Raw genomic sequence first — 18,443 nt, forward strand, 5'->3', positions numbered from 1 at the left:
CTGTGGTTCTGCCCTGTGGTAACTTGAGGATAGGTGTGGGGTACGTGGAATTGCTTTTCATAAATTTCATTTCATAGTTCCTTGTAATAGACAACTATTTTTGCAGAGAAAACTGTGGGGAGATCCACCTAAGAACATAAGAAGAACCCTGCTGCCATGGGTCAAGGGTCCATCTAGACCAGCTTACTATATCTCACAGTGGCTCAGTAGATACGTTAGGGAACACACAAGACAGCATGACAGCTGTATCTTTTTGCCATTCCCTTGCATCTGCCATCAGGGACAGGCTGCCTCTAAAACCTAGAGGTTACATAATAGGCATCATAGTGTATAACCTGTAAAGAAGTTTTCCTCCACAAATCTGACCAATCCCCTTTAAAAGGCATCTTGGCCAGGTGCCATCACAGCATCTTGTGGCAAGGAGTTCCACAGATTAATTGTGACTACTGTATGTAAAGAAATATTTCCTTTGTTTGTTCAATTCTCAAGCCAGAGAACCTTCCCCACAAAGCCAAATGCTTTTGAGCATTTGAAATTCAGTAGCAAATAAAACAAAAGCACAATGGGTGCTGCCTCTTTAATTCATTTAAAGCATGTTCAGTTTCCTGTCAGCCATTAGCTAAATCAAATGCTAATTTAAATAAGAAAGGCTTTTCTATGGAAGCAAAGGCAAAATCTATTTCTTGCCTCCTTCCTTAAAGCCACCACAGACCTTAATTATCTAGCAAGTGGCTTTCATCTGTGGGTTATGAGTTTCCTAAATCAAGGCTGGAAAGAACTGAGAGTTATTGTGCAGACTTATGGCAGCCATTGCCCCATGAAATGCTTTGCTCTCATCTTAGAGTTGGATGTAGCAAAGTAGTATAACAGCTGCATTTAGGATTAGAGAGACTTTGCATTCTTCAGATATGTAGATGTTTCTCTGCTGTACCTGGATATAAAAACATAAGAAGAGCCCCGCTGGATCAGGCCATAAGCCCATCTAGTCCAGCTTCCTGTATCTCACAGCGGCACACCAAATACCCCAGGGAGCACACAAGACAACAAGAGACCTGCATCCTGGTGCCCTCCCTTGCATCTGGCATTCTGATGTTGTCCATTTCTAATGACTACTATGCCCATATGGGACAAGCCATCCCAAAAATTGAACTTTGGACCCAAGAAAGGATCCTTCTATTCCAGGGAAGTGGTTAATGCTTTGTACTAGGGAAGAGACTTGATCAATAAATTTTGATTTGCTTTGGCTGTTGATTAGGATTGTGGACTGTGTCTGTGCTGATGTTTCAGTGCTAAACTGGATGTTCAGGGGGAACTATGTGTTTGATAAGCGTGTAAAGTTTTCCATTCGCTTACAGTGTGTGTGGGGATGTTCTGTTTTTTATATAAAAAGGAGTGCATGATGGAAAAGAAGTGAAACCTACTCCTTTCTTCCACCTGACCTCATTGGCTTGATACTTTCAAGCAATTCTTCCCCAACAGCCAAAGCAAGTCAAAGCTCAACCCAAATACAGAAATAAACTGTACAGGGAGAAAATAGCTTAAGGGAACAATCCTAACCAATTTTCCAGTACTGACATAGCTGTGCCAGTGGGGCATGCACTGCATCCTGCAGTGGGGAAGCAGTCAGGAAGGCCTCCTCGAGGTAAGGGCATGTTTGTCACCTTACCTTGGCTCTGCATTGCAGCTCGATCAGTGCTGGGAAGTTGGTTAGGATTGTGCCCTAAATAGCAGTGTTTTTGTCAGCTGTTTTTTTCCCCTTCTCTCCACACGTTCCTTTTGGTATAAAAAGTAGACACCTAACACCCACTCCACTTTACGGTGTACAGGGCTCAAGCACTTGTGTTACAAACACGCAGTTGCTTCCTGAACATCTAGTTCACCCTTGGATGAGAACAAGAGATTACTCACATTCTGCACAAACATAGTACTGATAGCAAAATACCTTTTGGAATGCTGTGTCATAATTATCCAACTGAATCAAGTCATGGCAGCTGTCTCAGAATTGAGTGTTTTGCTGCAATTCAAGTAGCTTATGAAGTAAAGTGGAAAGTGATGCATTGGTTACCATGGTGATTGCACACTTCTAAAATTATTTGGCTATTGTGTGTCAATACATTGCTACTCCCACCCCAAAGGTTCGGCAACACAGCATTTGAGACTACCTTTCTTTTGCGTACTTTCCATAGATCAGTGTTAGATAAGAGAAGCAATTTGACTCACATTAAAAACATTGTCAAGGAGCATTCAGATTTGCTGTACTGGGACATTCTCACTGAATTCCAGATACAAATAAAATAAATATGTGGTAAGCTTTCCAGCCCCTTGTTTGCTAGATACCCTGTCTAGTATCATTTAGTTTCTGAGGTTTCACTTCACATTTGCACATACATTGCTAGCCCAGTGAGTTGCAGACCCCCTGACATGACTTGACCTGTGAGTCGTAGCATTCAGCTGTCACAACTCAACCTGAGCTACATTTAGAGTCATTTTGACTTGAGTGACAAGTCATTATGAGAAATGAGTCTCATGCACAAAACCAAAAAACTTAACCCACCACCCTGTCTGCCTCCTGGAACCAACCTGCCCGCCTCTCACCATATCTACACATCTGCTGCTGCTGCACTTCTGAATGCTAGCTTCTAGATCAGCCAATGTGGAAGCGGCAGAAAAAGGAAGCAAACACATGCACAGTCACAAGCACCCACAGAAAGCAAGTTGTCACTTTAGTCAATCCAAATGACTCATTTCTGAGTCACTGGCCCTGAGTTGCAAGTCTGGTCTGAATCAGTGACATCCATGAGTTGAGTTGACACAAATCGCAAGAAAAATCACTGTTTTCATGAGTCAAGTCGTCATGACTTGAGTGCGCACCCCTGGAAAACAGCTTTAAAAAGAAAGTGGAGGCTCTAATGATACTGAAAACTGTGACTGATATTTGTTTTTGCAGCTGTATGGTATGATCATATAATAATGGAATACCTTTGAACATAGGTTAGAGATGAGGTATGAATCCATAGAAGAGCACATACTTTGCATTCCAAAGGTTTCAGATTTGCCCTTCAGAGCGGGCAGGCCTGGGCTAGATGAGCCAATGGGTTGACTCCATAGGAAGCAGCTTCATAGGCAGGTTCTCTATGAATGATTTCTCTATGAATGATGGTGTATTCCAAAGAAAGGGGAAAGAGTATGAAATTATGATACATTCTTGTGATACATTCTTCTTTTTTCGCCCTGGAACTACTAATTTATTGGAGACTTAGGTCACCAATGACTTGTTTTAAGGTTATGGTACACTCCAAATAAAAGAAAGAGAGAGTGACCATATGTAAAAACATTGTTTTGACTCTGGACCCTGCCCTTGAAAATTAGAAGATTTCTAATTGCCAAGCATTGAAAATCGCAAGGTCTTTACGAAGATATAATGCTAATTTTCTTTGATAAATGATACTTAAAACATTCTTTATAAAATTGCCTAATATATCTAGCTGGTGAAAAATACTATGTTCTGAAAAAATTAAATTGTAGTTGTAATATGATATATATTCATTACATCATTCTACTAGTTGGGAAGTTATAGTGAGAAAACTATTCTTGTGTAGAAATGACTGTGTCAATGACTGGGTTACATTTTAATGAGATTCCTCTCTGTTTTATAAATGCAGTTTTTGAGGATTCATTGCTAAGCTTAAATACCCATTCACAACCAACTAGAAACAATACTCTGGTGACAGTTTTATTTATTCAGGGTTGGAAGAGAATGCAGAAACTGCATGATATTAATAATGTCACCATTTCAGCTCTAATCATGTAAATTGAAATTAATGTCAAGGCTTCATGTGTTAATGCCACAAATACACCAAGCTTGTCTGGCTTTCATTTTAGACCATTTCCATAGTCTAGTGGATTTCTTAAGAATATAGCAGTCTTTTCAAAACTGGTTTTAATCTGCTGTGGCCACTTTTGCTTAAGATTTTAAAGAATCTCAAAAGTAATGAGCATCATTTTATATAAATAGATAAGTAACTGGAGGTTACACCATAATAATTTTAAAAAGTAATACAAGCATCCCCCGTATCTGCAGGGGTTCCATTCCACCACTGCCACGGATATGGAAACCACCAATATGGGGGAACCCTATAAAAAGTATAAGACACTGTTAACCCCCAATGTCCCCAGCACCCATTATCTTTGTTTTTCTTTATAAGCAGTGGATGCATGCATTTTCTTGCTTAACTGAGGAACACGACATGTAGGCAGACAGCCTGCTAATAAAATAAAAATGAAGGCAATGGATGCGGGGTGGGGGTGGTGTGAAGAACCATGGGTAAGTTAATCCGAGGTTACAAGAGGATGCCTGTAATTCACTTTTTCATATTATTGTGAATTGTCATACAGAGCAGTGCAACTCTCATAAATGAGCAGAATTATGACAGCTTTGTTCAAATCCTTTCAGCTTTTTATCGCCCAGTTCCATTTAGATCCTACACTAATACCAGTGCAACAGCTGACATGTCCTAAGCCCATTCAGCACAAGGAAGGGAGAAGAAACGCCTGAGGCCAACCTTTGCTCTTCCCAGTAACACCCCCAGCACCCATGGCAATCCCAACACAGCCTGTCATCCATGGAGTAGCAGCATGATATCAGAGCATCATTGCATTGTCCATGTGTTGTGATGTTGGTGCATTGTCAGTGCAACGTCTAGGGATCCAATCACTGCATCCACCCATTCTTAATGTCAGCAGCCTGAGATGCACTGCCAGGGTGAACTGAGCAGGGGCAGGCACAGGTGCACAGCCAATGAGTAGCCACTGCTATGTGACAGCCCCCTCAGCAGCACCTAGGGATTTGCAACACAGCAACAGTCACCACACACATACACACACACACACATACACGGATGCCAAAGCACCCACCACCCCATACAGGAACTACAGTGGCGCAAGCAGCAACGGGGTAGAAACAGAACTCCTAGGAATACCATGAGTTTTGCTTTTCTGAAAACTAGTTCCCTTTGTAATCCGAAAGGCATTTATATCTTTTGTATCTGGAGTCACATTTTTGCTACATTTACAAAACTAATTTGAATCAGCTGGGGTCTAGGCCCCAGTAGATCTGGACAATGATCAAATGTCCATGCTGATTGCCTCTTTGCTGTCCAGCAGCTACAGTATCCATCAGTCTTAATGACCTTCCCATAACACTTCAGGGCTGTCCTTTGTGCCCTGGCAGACACCCTGGGGACATTAGGCTGCATACATTAACTTGGAAAAGCTTTGTTTGGAGCTGGATTGCTTAACTACTGGTACAAATTGTTCAAGCGAATGTAATTGTAGGGTTCAGATGTGTAATACAAAAGGCTAGCCCAATATCTAGACATGGGTCCCACATACAGAACTCTAATTTCTTAATTTCAGCATAGAATAAATAAAATACAGATGTTTTTCTCTGTGAACAGTGAATCCTTGCTGGATACAAAGTATGCATGACTAGTTGATCGACAGGAATAGAAAGACAGCCCTTTTCTCCTGTAATCATAGTCTGGTACGATTATAAAAGATCATTTTTCATAACATATCTTGTCATTTGATGTGCCATTTGTCTAGGTGTGTATCTGTGCAGGAGATACGTCATCTGCAAAATTTGCCAGTTGTAAAAAGGGATTATAATAACTGTTGTCAAAGAGAAGTATATGGCAACTGGTCATTTTGTTTTTTGTTATTTTCACAGGCAGCACAATACAAGTAGAACTTTTCTAGCTTAATCAATAGTAAGCATTCCTGCAAAAGAAGAATGTTTGAAAGACTTGTGCTGGTAGCACCAGAAAATGTGCTCTGGCAATAATATGATTTCGTGTGTATCTCTCACTCCTTCAAAGAACTGTGTAAATAACTCTGGAAAGAGAGGAGAAGGCTGGGTAAAATTATACATCCTGACAGTTCTGATCTGCATAGTTTCTACCTTTCCTTATACTTGTTTTAATAAGATTAAAATATTTATATCCAAAGAACCAGTTTTAGAGGGAGTTGACACACAACTCCATCTTTTCTACTGGAGACAAGATATAATATCACCCTCTCCGCTGAGTCAGTGTCAGGCTTGCTAATCGGGACCAAAGAACACCCTCTGGTGAGCCCTGGCTAACTGTGAGCTCAATCCTATGCTCTGCTGGCATGGTACAGCAGTGCCAGAATGGCTGCTGCTGTATGCTGTGCGGCCAGAGAAGCAGCCAGAGTCTCTTTGGAGTAAGGGAACATTGGTTCCCTTATCCTATGTAGAGTCTCGGCAGCCCTGATGGGTCTACTAGAAGTTGTGCCATATAGAGCTCCAAAGCTCGAGTGGGGGGATAAGAATTGCCCCCTTCTGGGACTAAACTGTCCTCCAGCATGCCCAGTTTCGCCTCCTCTCCGCCTTCTTGCTGCCCTACCCTGTCCCAAAATACCTTTCCGCCACTTGGCAGGAGACTTACTGCAGCATGCTCCAGCTGTTCCTCACGCTGGCACAGAGGCGCAGCATCAACTAGCACTGCCCTCCCCTCCAGCTCCTCTCCCCCCTGGCTGCCACATCATGTCTTATGGCACATTTGTAACTGCTGTTGCCAGAACAGGGCATATGCCACTGGTGGTGCCCTGGAGTAGAATTGGGCTGTGTTGCTCTCTGGTGCATGCCAGCTTTGTCTTTCCTAGTATTTGGTTCACAGGCAGCATGACCCAGAACACTGTTCGATGCTGCCTCAAGTTCACTGCCACCATATCTATCTAGTTAATAGGACTTACTCCCTGGAAGGTGTGAAGAGGGTGTCCTCTCAGCACCCAGGAGGATGCCTGCCTGCCTATCTACTCAGACGTCAGTCCCTTTATAGTTAATGGAACTTACTCCCTGGAAAGTGTGGAGAGCCTCAGAGCCCGGTAGGCAGGGTTGCCTCGCTTGCTGCTTCCCACCTCAGCTCCTCCTCAGCGTCTGCTGCCCAAGGTAGCACAGCAGGCACTTTCTAGGTGGCGTGCACGCGAGTGCAGCGTTCCCAGTCACGTTGTCCACCTGCCCCCGCCCGAGGACCCCTTCCGCCCCCCCCTGACCCTGATCACAACTAGGTCTTATTTTTGGGGTAGGTCTTATTTTCGGGGAAACAGGGTAGTGAGATCCAGGAAGACTGCAAACCCCCCATAAGTAATTTGCCAATGGGGAGAGTTTTGAACTTTTTATAGGTTTCCTTCATATCTGCAGTTTCCGTATCCATGGCAGGGGTGGAACCCTATCCCCCACAGATACGGAGGGACGCCTGTAGAGGGCTCCCCATTGATGGAAGATTGCAAGCAGAGCTACTTGTCTGGAAAACTATGGCAGTTGCTTGTAGTGGGCAAGGAGCTGGACTAGGTGACCTCCAAGGCATCTTCTAACCATAATATTCTGTCTTTCTACTCAGCTGTTTGTTCTCTCTGTTAGCCAACTCTTCCATGCTTCTCTGTTCTTTCACTTGCTGCTCATTTTCTCTGGAATTCTGTACTTGCTATCATCCATTCCTCTCTCTCCTTGCAATTGTTTCAATGTGTTTGAAAATGTACCCTTTCTCCAGAGCCTTTGGCTTTTAATCTAATCTTACCTTCATCTCATTTCACCTTCCTTTCCAATGATCACTTTAAAAAAAAAGAGAGATTAGAGGAGTTCAGGAACTTGATGAGCAGGGATTGTGTTGGGGACATGGTAGGAGAAGGAATACTGCCCTGAATTTTGTCAATCTCCCTGTCCTGCATTGTTTTAAATTCTGAATGTAGGCCAAATGGCTAACCAATAATAAAATAACCTCAAGATCCATGGTCTTTAGGACAAATTTTATTCTAAATGTATTTACAGTTCCACTGAACAGCAGGCTGCATATACAAAGAAATGCACGGGTTCATGCTTGTCTGGAACATGGGCTGGAACATGGAACATGTACACCTTTTCAAAATAATATGAACTGTTTGCAACAAACTATACAGCAGTAGAGATAGAATGAAGATGACCTGGATACAACGAACACATAGAGAATGCATGTTTGGTACAGTGGTATAGTTTTATAGCCTGGTCTTCATTATGGTGCCCTTGTTTGCCCTGGGCAAAGAGGTAGAACAGGGAACAAATAGATATGCTTAGAATACAAAAATCAGCAAGGCATACACCATTTATATGGTGTATGGTGATATACCATACCACAAGAATGGGCGTTCATTTTAATTCCCAGCATACCTAGTTCATGAGATATCTGGTGCCACCCATCGGCTCCTGTTGCAGGCAATTCTTTTTTGATTTTATGATCATAAATTTTATGATCTTAATCAAAATTCTGTCTACTGCGAACTTATTCTTCTTTTTAAGAGTTTGCTGTGTTGCTGGAAATGGTTGTCTGCTTTTTTCACTCCTTGCAACAGCTACCTACTTGAATAACACATTGCATGCCAGAGAACTTATGTCAACGTGACGCTGTGTATAGGACATAAAATTCTGCAGATTGAATGCCTGTGTACTCTGATAGTATGGATTTTGGAGAGAGCAAGCAGAATTCAATTCCCCATTCAGCCGTAACATTCATTGGGTACCTTTGGACAATCATTCTTTCTTAGCTTAGTTTACTAAACAGGGTTATTGTGAGGATAGAGTGGGTTATCCCCATCCATTTATGACATCCTGTGGTCCTTGCAGGAAGCATAGGATACAGATGTGATCAATAAGAATATTTTGTGCTAATATTGTTTGCTGAATTTGTTCTTGACAATACATTTTCTGTGTTTGGTAGAAGGGGAAGCGCAAGAATCCAAGCAGGCCTTAGCAAGTGATATGTTCCTGGTTATAACCAGCCTAAACTGAAACTCTGTCTCTCAACATTGGGAGCTGAAGAGGTTCCAAAAGCACTCACTTTAAACCAGTGGCTCTCACACATTTAGCACCGGGACACACTTTTTAGAATGAGAATCTGTCAGGACCCACCGGAAGTGATGTCATGACTGGTAGTGAAATCATCAAGCAGGAACATTTCTAACAATCCTAGGCTGCAATCCTACCCACACTTACCCAGGAGTAAGTCCCATTAAATATCATTGTTCAAAGAATATACATAGTAGCTTGTTTAAAGAACAGGTCTGTAATAGTTCCCCAGATGCAGTCACATACCATGGCAGCATCAAATCTAATATATTAAAAATAAAATATTGAAATGAATGGGTACCCACCTGACATTGGCTCAAAACTCACCTAGTGCATCCTGACCCACAGTTTGAGAAACATTGCTTAAACCATAGCACGCATAACACATTATTGCTGTATTATTACATTGAGTAGTACCTTAATAACTTTAAAAATAGGCCCAGAGTGTCAAATGAATAAAATAAGCATACAGTGTTAGGATTGAATGTGAAGGAATTAATGCAGTGGTACTCAAACTTTTCCAGCCAGTGGCTCCCTGGATCCCCGTGGCTGTTGGCCATGACTCTCCATCATGTTCCTGAGGGCTGGAAGTGACATCATTAAACAGGAAGTGGCCAGAAATATTAACTATATTAAATATATTATAATATTATATTTATTATAATATAATATTAAATATTATATATTAACTATATTAATATTAATTATATTAATCATATCATTAATTAAATGCAGATCATAAAAATGTATTATTAATACACAGCAATATACATGCTTTATAAATAATCAGCTGCTAATCACTGTTGGAGACAGGATGCTGGAGTAGGTAGATTTTGTGTGGTCCAGGAGGACTCATTTTTTTAAACTTTGTAAGCATACCAATCGAATTATTTTATCAAATGAACTTTGTGAACAACCATTCTGACCCACATTACACACGCACACCCCTGTGGACCCCAATCCAACTAGTCATTTCTCCCATTCTCCTTGGATAGGATTGAACCCTTTATTAATTTAATGAAATGAAATTTTTCCAGCAGCTGGTGGGGAAAACAAAAATAGACCATGAAAATATATCAGAGCTGATAAGGGTTTGGTTAGGAAGCTGATTTGTCTCCTATAATAGGAGATGCACAGCTCAAGCCTATGTATGTCTACTCAGAAGTAAGTCCCATTAGAGTCAATGGGGCTTACTCCCAGGAAAGTGTGAATAAGATTGGGCTGGCAATCACTTCATCAAAGGCTGATAAGTATTCCCTTCAAATAGCAAGATTCAGCACTTTAAAAATACAGCTTCTCCTCTTCAGTCAAACAACAAGATTAATAAATCACTTTAAAAACAGTACCCTTTTTCTGCTCCTGGCCAAGTAAAGTGTGTGCTTGTCTCTCCCCTCCCCCTTTGCCAACTGCATGGAAACAACCTGGAGGGGGAGGAAAGCCAGAAGTTTTGGAGATCAAAAAGGGGGAGTGGAAGAGGGAGGGGTTGAAAAGAGAGATTTCACTTTGATGAGAATAGATCCCAGGCTGGGAACTAGGAACCAACCAGACAAGGATCAGCAAGGGTTAAGGACTGCAAGCCGAGCATGCTTGGAAGAGGGCGGGGCGACAGCAGCCACTCTGGCAGCTGAGGGCTCCCTCCACTGCTTGTTGTTTCACCTCTGTGTTGTAGTAGCGGCAGCAAAGGAAAGGTCAGCCTTGCTTTGTGCAAGGCCTTTTATAGGCCTGGAGCTATTGCAAGACCTTCATTCATTCATATAAGTTCATCTTCAATATATTCATTTTTGTAAGCTTATGTAAATTTATTCAAATTTGAAATGTAAATTAATTCTTTTTTTCCCCTGGCCACAGTGTCAGAGAGAGGATGTGGCCCTCCTGCCAAAAACTTTGGACACCCCTGGTGTACAGGTTATACACATTTTCATCTTCAAGTGTTTTATAGACGTCCCGTCCCGACAGCCAGAAATGTAAGCAATTCTGACAATGGCAGACTGTGGAAAAATGGAATTGGTATTTATATGAATGGATACAGTCAGACATAGTATCAATACCGAAACAGGATAAGACATGGGAAGATAAGAAAACCGAGATAAAAAAGAAATGGTTGAGATATATAAGATGGGTAAGGGAAGGGGGGGGGGCAATACTGATATAATGGATAAAATCCAAAAGGTGTGCTTATGGCTGCAGATATAAATACTTAATGTTAATGGTCGCTGTTCATGGGGGGAGGAAAAAAGGGGGAAAAAGATTGTTGATGATTATGTAAATATAAGTGGAATGTATACTTTAAAAATTAAACATCAATTAAAAAAAAAATTCTGACAATGGCAAATGGCACCAGATAACCTTTTACCTTCTTGCATATCTTACTGGCTCAATTCAGGCATCACATTCCCAGTCTTCCAAGCCATAGTTTGCTAATTAGAAGTGTGCCACTGGCTTGCATGCTCACTCTTCTCTCTTCTTTTTCCAGCATCAATTTGTGCTTCTGCAATGAGGCAAGCTATACTCAGCATTAATAAGAAATTGCATCTAAATTGTGATTTTAAACTATAGTTTGAAAGGAGCTTGCATACCATGTTTTGAAAGTAATCCTGATTAGCATTAACCACAATTACCCAGTTTGTATAATGGCAAAGTATGGTTATTTTAAATCATAAGGTGGGGTAGGAGGAAGAGACGCATGAGAATGGAAGGGAGGGAGCCCACATGATTTGAAGTGTCAGGAACGTGACATCTGAAATGAGCCAATGTGTTCATCGTATTTACAAACAAATGTTAGATGGTCACCCTAAATTAATTAATTTAAAATTAATTGAAATATTTTGGTCAGCATCTTAAACTAATTCAGTGGACAACTACTTTATATTTCTTTACATCATTTTTCTTTGATATCCTTTTTATATTTCCTTTATATCCTTGTATACTTACATCTGATAAAAGTAGTACTGGCAACTCGATTTGATCCTAACCTTATCTGAGAACATCACATTGATCCAAATATATCTTAAGCCATGGGACCTGAGGAGATAAATGCAAACATTGTGTTTAGGGAACTTTTATTTAGAATAGTAAATATTTAATTTACTTCATATTTTTGCCACAATTGCAGCATTGCTTTAGAAACCAAGCAACTAAATTTATCTTTTTCTACTTTTAGACATAATGTAGGACATATCCCAGTAGGCTTTTATAAAAATTCCTCCATGCAGTATGAAAAAAGATGGAGAAATTACAAACTTGAGGCATAATAATTCATTGTAATCAAGAAGCTTTAAATAGTTTTTTAAACCAGAATGAAAATAAAACTTCATATCTTGTCATTTCTCGTTTGTGTCTTTTCTCCCAAAGATTAATATTCTAAAATCAGAATTCTGCCAAGCATTGACTTCTTAAAAAATCCAACAATAGTAATTCTAAAGGGATCAAAATATTTTATGCCGTTACATCTTTTTAACATTTTAACAATAATATCTGCAGTAATTATTATTATGTATGTACGTGGCATTTTACACAGAATGAGACAACAGAACCTTTCCCAAGGGGCTTACGATCTAGATCAGGGGTGTTTAGTTCTAGATCTAGATCAAGTGACATTTTAATGCCTTAGAAACCATGGAACTGTAAGTGGTTTTTTCGGACCTTTGAGGCCTTCACTAGGCCTTCAGAGGGTTGGGGAGGCAGCGACTGCTTCTTGGTTATATCCATAAAAATGAATATTAATATGGTGTTACAGTGACGGTTATAATGATTCTTATTATCACCCAGGCTGTAAAATGTGTTTCAGCAATCATGGAAAACTTGGTAACATTCTCCGTGCAATTTATACACATGCTAAAAAAAAAAAAGTAGGACTTGTGGGTATTACCTGGGAAGACATTTAGACATTTCAGATGAAACAGGTTAGTAGATCACCTAAACAGCATCATTTTAGGGGAGAGTTCTTGAGCCAGTGGATACAAATTGTTGTAGAGGGGAAATTACTGTATATTTCTTCTGATGTGCCTTTAAAGTCATCAAGAAATAAAACAATTCATATATCATCTGCAGGAAATATTTGAGAATACAATGAGATTGTATGCAGCTTCCTTGTAGCTACTGCCCTTTTATCACTGATGTGTTCCAGTTTATATAAAAATTCACAGGTAGCAAGAGGCCTCCCCCCCCCCCAACACTCGATTTTATGCATGAATATAGCACTGCAAATCAGTGTTATTTTATAGAGGGCATAGATTGCCTAGAAAAGTCCAAAATACACACTGGTAGGAACAGGAAGTTGATGGAAAGGCACACAGTACACGCAAATAATTGTTGTTAGTGTAATATTGAAATGAATAAGAGAATCTTTTACTTCTGTGAATGATCTACTTTGGTTCATGAACATGCCATATTGTGTTCGAAACCAAGTATCTGTATATTGAGACATGAGAATGTAGGTTTATTCTGTTTGAAATAAACTTCAGACTTTAGGAGTTGGAGAGTTTTGTCAGGTTGCTAAGATTATGAGATCATATTTTATTTCTATAGTAACAATGTCTCTAATTTATTGCAGAATGCTGAAATTCTTCAGTAAACATCTTTATTTCAGCGACATTTGACAATGTGTACTGATTGTGCCCACAATAGGGAAAAATAATGGGGAACAAAGAATAGGATATTCACTCAGAACTGGGTACAAATCGGTTGTTGACTTCATTTGCTCCTGTTTCTGTACACCTCCTGTACACCTCCTGTAGAGTAGGCAAAGACTCTGTGACTGGTGATACAAATAAAACCCTCCCCATCTACTAGGTAACCTGGGGGAGTACAGGAGACCTAGCACAACAAATAAGCATGTTCATGCTGTCTATAGCAGCATTTCTCAGTGTTTGTCCCCTGCTGTGCCATAATGTCATCACCAGTTACTTCCAGATGGGGAGGCCAGTTACTTCTGGATGGCAGTGCAAACAGGAGTTCTGCCCACTGAGCCAAGCCACCTACCAGTGCTTGTTGCATTGCATTGCTGATTTCACTGCCAGATGGCAATGGTCTGGAAGTCCCATGAGTACCACCGGACACCACCTCAAGTAGCACTGGTTGAGAAACACTGATCTGTAGCCACCAACTTGGGGGCACAGCCTATATTCCAACTGTCATAGATTGTGTGCCCAAACCTCTGAGGCCCTTTAGGGAAACTAAATTTTCAGAGAGTCTGTGTATACTCTCCCCCTCCCTCCATTTATGGTCCCAACTTGATGCCCAGGTGTCAAAGACCTCTGCTTGCCCTACTCTGTCGCCAGTTGATTGGAGGCTTCAACAGTTCCATCAGGCCAAACAGGATGTCACTCTGAACACTTGTGCCACTACGTCTAGGTACTGGATAAAACTTTTAGTGAGCAGTTTTGTGAACTGGTTGGTTGGCAACCTTCAGTCTCGAAAGACTATGGTATAAGCCTACAGCACCCAGTATTCCCAGGTGGTCTCCCATCTAAGTACTAACCAGGCCTGACCCTGCTTAGCTTCCAAGTTCAGATGAGATCAGGCATCTGCAGGGTAACAGTTGCTGCTGCTAGTTCACAAAAGCATGTAGTAACGTTTAATCTTTTATGTCTCAGCCTTCTAGCCAAGCAGCACCAAGCTGACTGAGAAGGGGCAATGCCCATGTAGGAAGTGTTGTCTACAAGAAGAGCTTGCCTTGAGCCACCAGTCTGCACTGTCTGTCATTCCCCCACCATTGTACTGGGCATAAACAAATACCCCAGTCAGAGAAAAGAGTGCTGTGCTCTTTAACATTAAAAAATAGGATGAAAATTATGATTCATTGAGAGTCAGTACTGTATTTTCTAAAGGTGGTGATGCACATTCATTTCAAGAAGTGTTTGTCACCACAGCATCTATAGGTATAACCCAATTATCCACGGATTTTTCACTCACAGTTTGATGAGAAAGACCCTTTAAATTAAAGAAAAAACGTCATTTAATAATAGCTTCGTTAATGCAAGAAAGGGCAGCCGGCTGACATTCCATCAATCATTCTCTCCCCAGGCACTTAGAACAGCTTCACTCCAAGGCAAGCAACCCCTTCCTTCCCTCTGAGCATGTGAAAGAAAGATAATCACATACATTGTTCTGGGTGAAGGGAGAGGTTGCTGGCTCCGAGTGAAGCCTTTCTAAGTGCCTGGAGAGTGAATGATGGATTGACTGCCTAATGGCTCTAACTTATATCACAAAGGTCAGCAAGGCTGTTTTGCCATTTATGCAACTCATTGCTTTCTTCTGACATCTATGAGCGCAATTAAGCCATTTATGCCTAATGTTGCATATTCAGAACAGGGACCAAATGTGTACACCTGTGGGCAGGACAAAAATGGGTGAATTGTGTGAAACAAACGTCCACATGTGGAACATTTATCTGAATGCAGCTTCTGAATGAGCTGATTTAGTAAGCAAAAGTTGCTTTATGAAAGCTCATTTGGACTGCCTATTCAACCACAAGCCCAAGATATTGTCTATGTGGAACAGAGACAGTCTGATAACATAGGAAACTGCTAATGTTGAGTGAGACCATTTGTATCTTCTCTACCGACTGTCAGCAGGTCTCCAGGGTTTCAGCCAAGCAACTGAACCTGGAACATTCTGCATGCAAGAAACATGTTCAACCAGTCTGCTTCAGACATTGGGGATGGGGAAGTTTGGACATTAACTTACCTTCAAAAAAATCTCTTTAAGAACATCAAACTCTACAATCTAACACGCATGTGTTACAGACTTCAAAAGTGAGTAAGAGAAAACAAGATTATAAGAGCATTGTTTAACTATAATGCAACTAGGAAATACAAATTTCTATTTATACGGCTTTGTCTAAATATGGCTCCTGTCTCCATTCTGCTGTTCTCGCCATGTCTGATTGAAATAGCCTCCTCTCCTCTCTGAAGTCATGTCATCACCCACCATTAAAAGTTCTTTATCAAGGCTCAGCAAAGACTTAAGCTGCCTTAGCTTTACCTTACCTGCACCTTCATTGTCATTTAAGACTTCCTGTCCAGAACTCAGTACTGTACCTGTTTGTCAATCTTTCTCTCTCGTCTCCCTTCTTTTTTAAAGATTTTTGTTCTATATTTGCTCTGTCTGTGGGATTAATGTGAATGACATGTTGAAACTATCCATCAAAACCTTATGTGACATTCAGATTGTCACTGTGATGACTGTGTTTGTATCTCTTCTATACTTATGCTGTGAATCATTCTGACTTTTAACATGAAAGACCAGAACTCTTAAGCCACAGGCAATACCTTTAACTATATGTTGTTGGCATCCTTCAGTCTTGGAAGACTATGGTATCGCGCTCTGAGTGGTGGTTCTGGAACAGAGTGTCCTCTTCAGCGCGCAAAGCCTGGGTAAAGTAGATATGGAGGATAGACTGTTACCCATGCAGCAAATCCCCCCTCTCCACGTCGCTGAAATGGTCCATTGGAAAGGCAGAGGCCAATGCGGTTGGTTCCAGTGGCGTTGCAGGAGTTGCCAGAACGTGACTGTGTTCAGCCATGAACTGCCTCGGCGACTCTGGCTCCGGATTTTGCCTCAAGGTTGACTCCTGAAGCCTTTTCCATAACTGGATGTATCCACAAGGCAGTGGAGGTTTGGGATCAGAATTTTCCTTCTCTCTTTAACTATAAAAGCAAGGAATATCCTAAGCTTTGCATAATGAATACCCAGTTCTGTGAAACTCCAGGGGGGTTTTCTGTAGCCTTTGAAGGGGAAACACTCAAACAATTGTTCAGTGTGAGAAGCTAAACAGAAAACACAAGCCAAGTATGTACTGAAGCAAGTCTCCACTAAACTTGGTATCTTGTGGACTGACTAGTAATCTTGAGAAACATTTTGGTTTGTTCACTAACTGTTCATTTATATTAACAAGTGAGGTGGTGAAGGTGCAGGAGCCTTCAAAGCGCTCAACAGGCGGTGATAAACATAGCAATTTGAATATGAACCATTACTTTCATATTCATCATAATAATATGAATATGTGAACTTTTTGTTGAAAAGCGGTATATAAATACTGTTAATAATAATAATATGAACCATGACTTTCTGTAGTGGACTAAGAGCCCAATCCTGAGCAGCCTGGGCGCGCAGCTACGGCAGCACCAAAAAGGGCTGCCGAAGCATCCTGCACACCCAAGGCAGCCATGGACGGCTCCTCCAGAAGAAGAGGAGTTTCGTCCCCTTCTTCTGGGTAAAGGGAGTAGCCCAGCAATGGAGAAAACCTCTGTGTCAGGCGCCGATACTGACATGGAGGTTTTGGATTCGGTGGAGCATCGCTCCACTGGTCCCACCTCCCTCCCTTCCTGTCATGCCTCCTCCCCGCACTCTGCCCGCCTCCCGCCTCCCTGTCATGCCTCCTCCCCGCCCTCCGCCCGCCTCCCCCTCCCTGTCATGCCTCCTCCCGGCCTCCCCCCATGTCTCCGCTTTCCTCTCTGCTGCTCTAAGGGTTCAATCCTATCCAATTTTCTAACTCTGGTGTAGCCGCACTGCAGCCCCAAGGGAAGGGAACAAATATTTCCCTACTTTAAGGAGACCTCTGCCTTCCCATCACAGGATGCAATACAAACCCTATTGGCACAGCTGCACTAACACAGGAAAATTGGATAGGATTGGGTCCTTAAACTTCTAGGCTCTGTTGAGACCAAGTTTCACAATGTCAAATTTGCTAAGGAACTGCAATCTGATGGCATCATTTTGAAGTCTCCCTTTGAAATCCTTTTCTCGAGTATATCGACTTTAAGTTCTGCTGCAGAATGTCCCAGGAGACTGAAATGTTTCTCCACTAGTTTCCGATCATCATCGGTTTGATATCTGATTTGTCTTTTAAACCTCTTGTATTAACCCATTGAGCTTATGTAATGGCAGAAGAGGATTGTTGGCAGATAATATATATCAAGTTAGAGCAGGGGTGTCCAAACTCTTTGGCAGGAGGGTCACATCATCTATCTGACTCTGTGTTGTGGGCCTGGGGAAAAAAGGAATTAATTTACATTTCAAATTTGAATAAATTTACATAAATAAATATATTAGAGATGGAACTTATATGAATGAATGAAGGTCTTGCAATAGGTCAAGGCCTATAAAAGGTCATGCACAAAGCAAGGCCTGCCTTGCAGACGTGAAACGGCAAGCAGTGGAGGAAGTCTTGATCCCACAACTCACGCAAGAAGTCGAAGAGTTGCACTTACGCTGAGAGCAGTTGCGCTGGGCCAGTGAGGCTCCAGCAAGTCTCTGGAGGGCCAGAAGCTCATTGGAGAAAGATTGCCATGTCATACTTTTGACCAAGTGGATTCTGGCCCACAAAAGCTTGTGCCATAATACATCTGTTAGTCATTAAGGTACTGTAGGATTCTTTGTTGGATTTTTTGCAGAAGCTATGCTTTTGGAATTTGTCACATGATAAATGTTACTCTATTTCTACCCTAAAAGGAATTCCAGGAAACAATGAGTTGCAGTTTCACCACTTGCCTGGGGGCTGTTAAAGCATTCAAGCAAATGGTTTCCATGTGTTGTGGCCTCA

General features: G+C 41.4%; 1 protein-coding gene and 1 pseudogene across 19 annotated transcripts in view; one reads left to right on the forward strand and one right to left on the reverse strand.

Annotated features, from left to right (window-relative positions):
* Positions 1-18,443, forward strand: part of ANK2 (ankyrin 2) — a 411,206-nt gene that overhangs the window by 115,223 nt on the left and 277,540 nt on the right. The gene's annotated exons all lie outside the window — the stretch shown is intronic.
* LOC136656681 (5S ribosomal RNA) lies at positions 14,330-14,449 on the reverse strand (annotated as a pseudogene).

Source organism: Tiliqua scincoides, chromosome 6, assembly GCF_035046505.1.
Source record: "Tiliqua scincoides isolate rTilSci1 chromosome 6, rTilSci1.hap2, whole genome shotgun sequence".
Lineage (NCBI taxonomy): Eukaryota > Metazoa > Chordata > Lepidosauria > Squamata > Scincidae > Tiliqua > Tiliqua scincoides.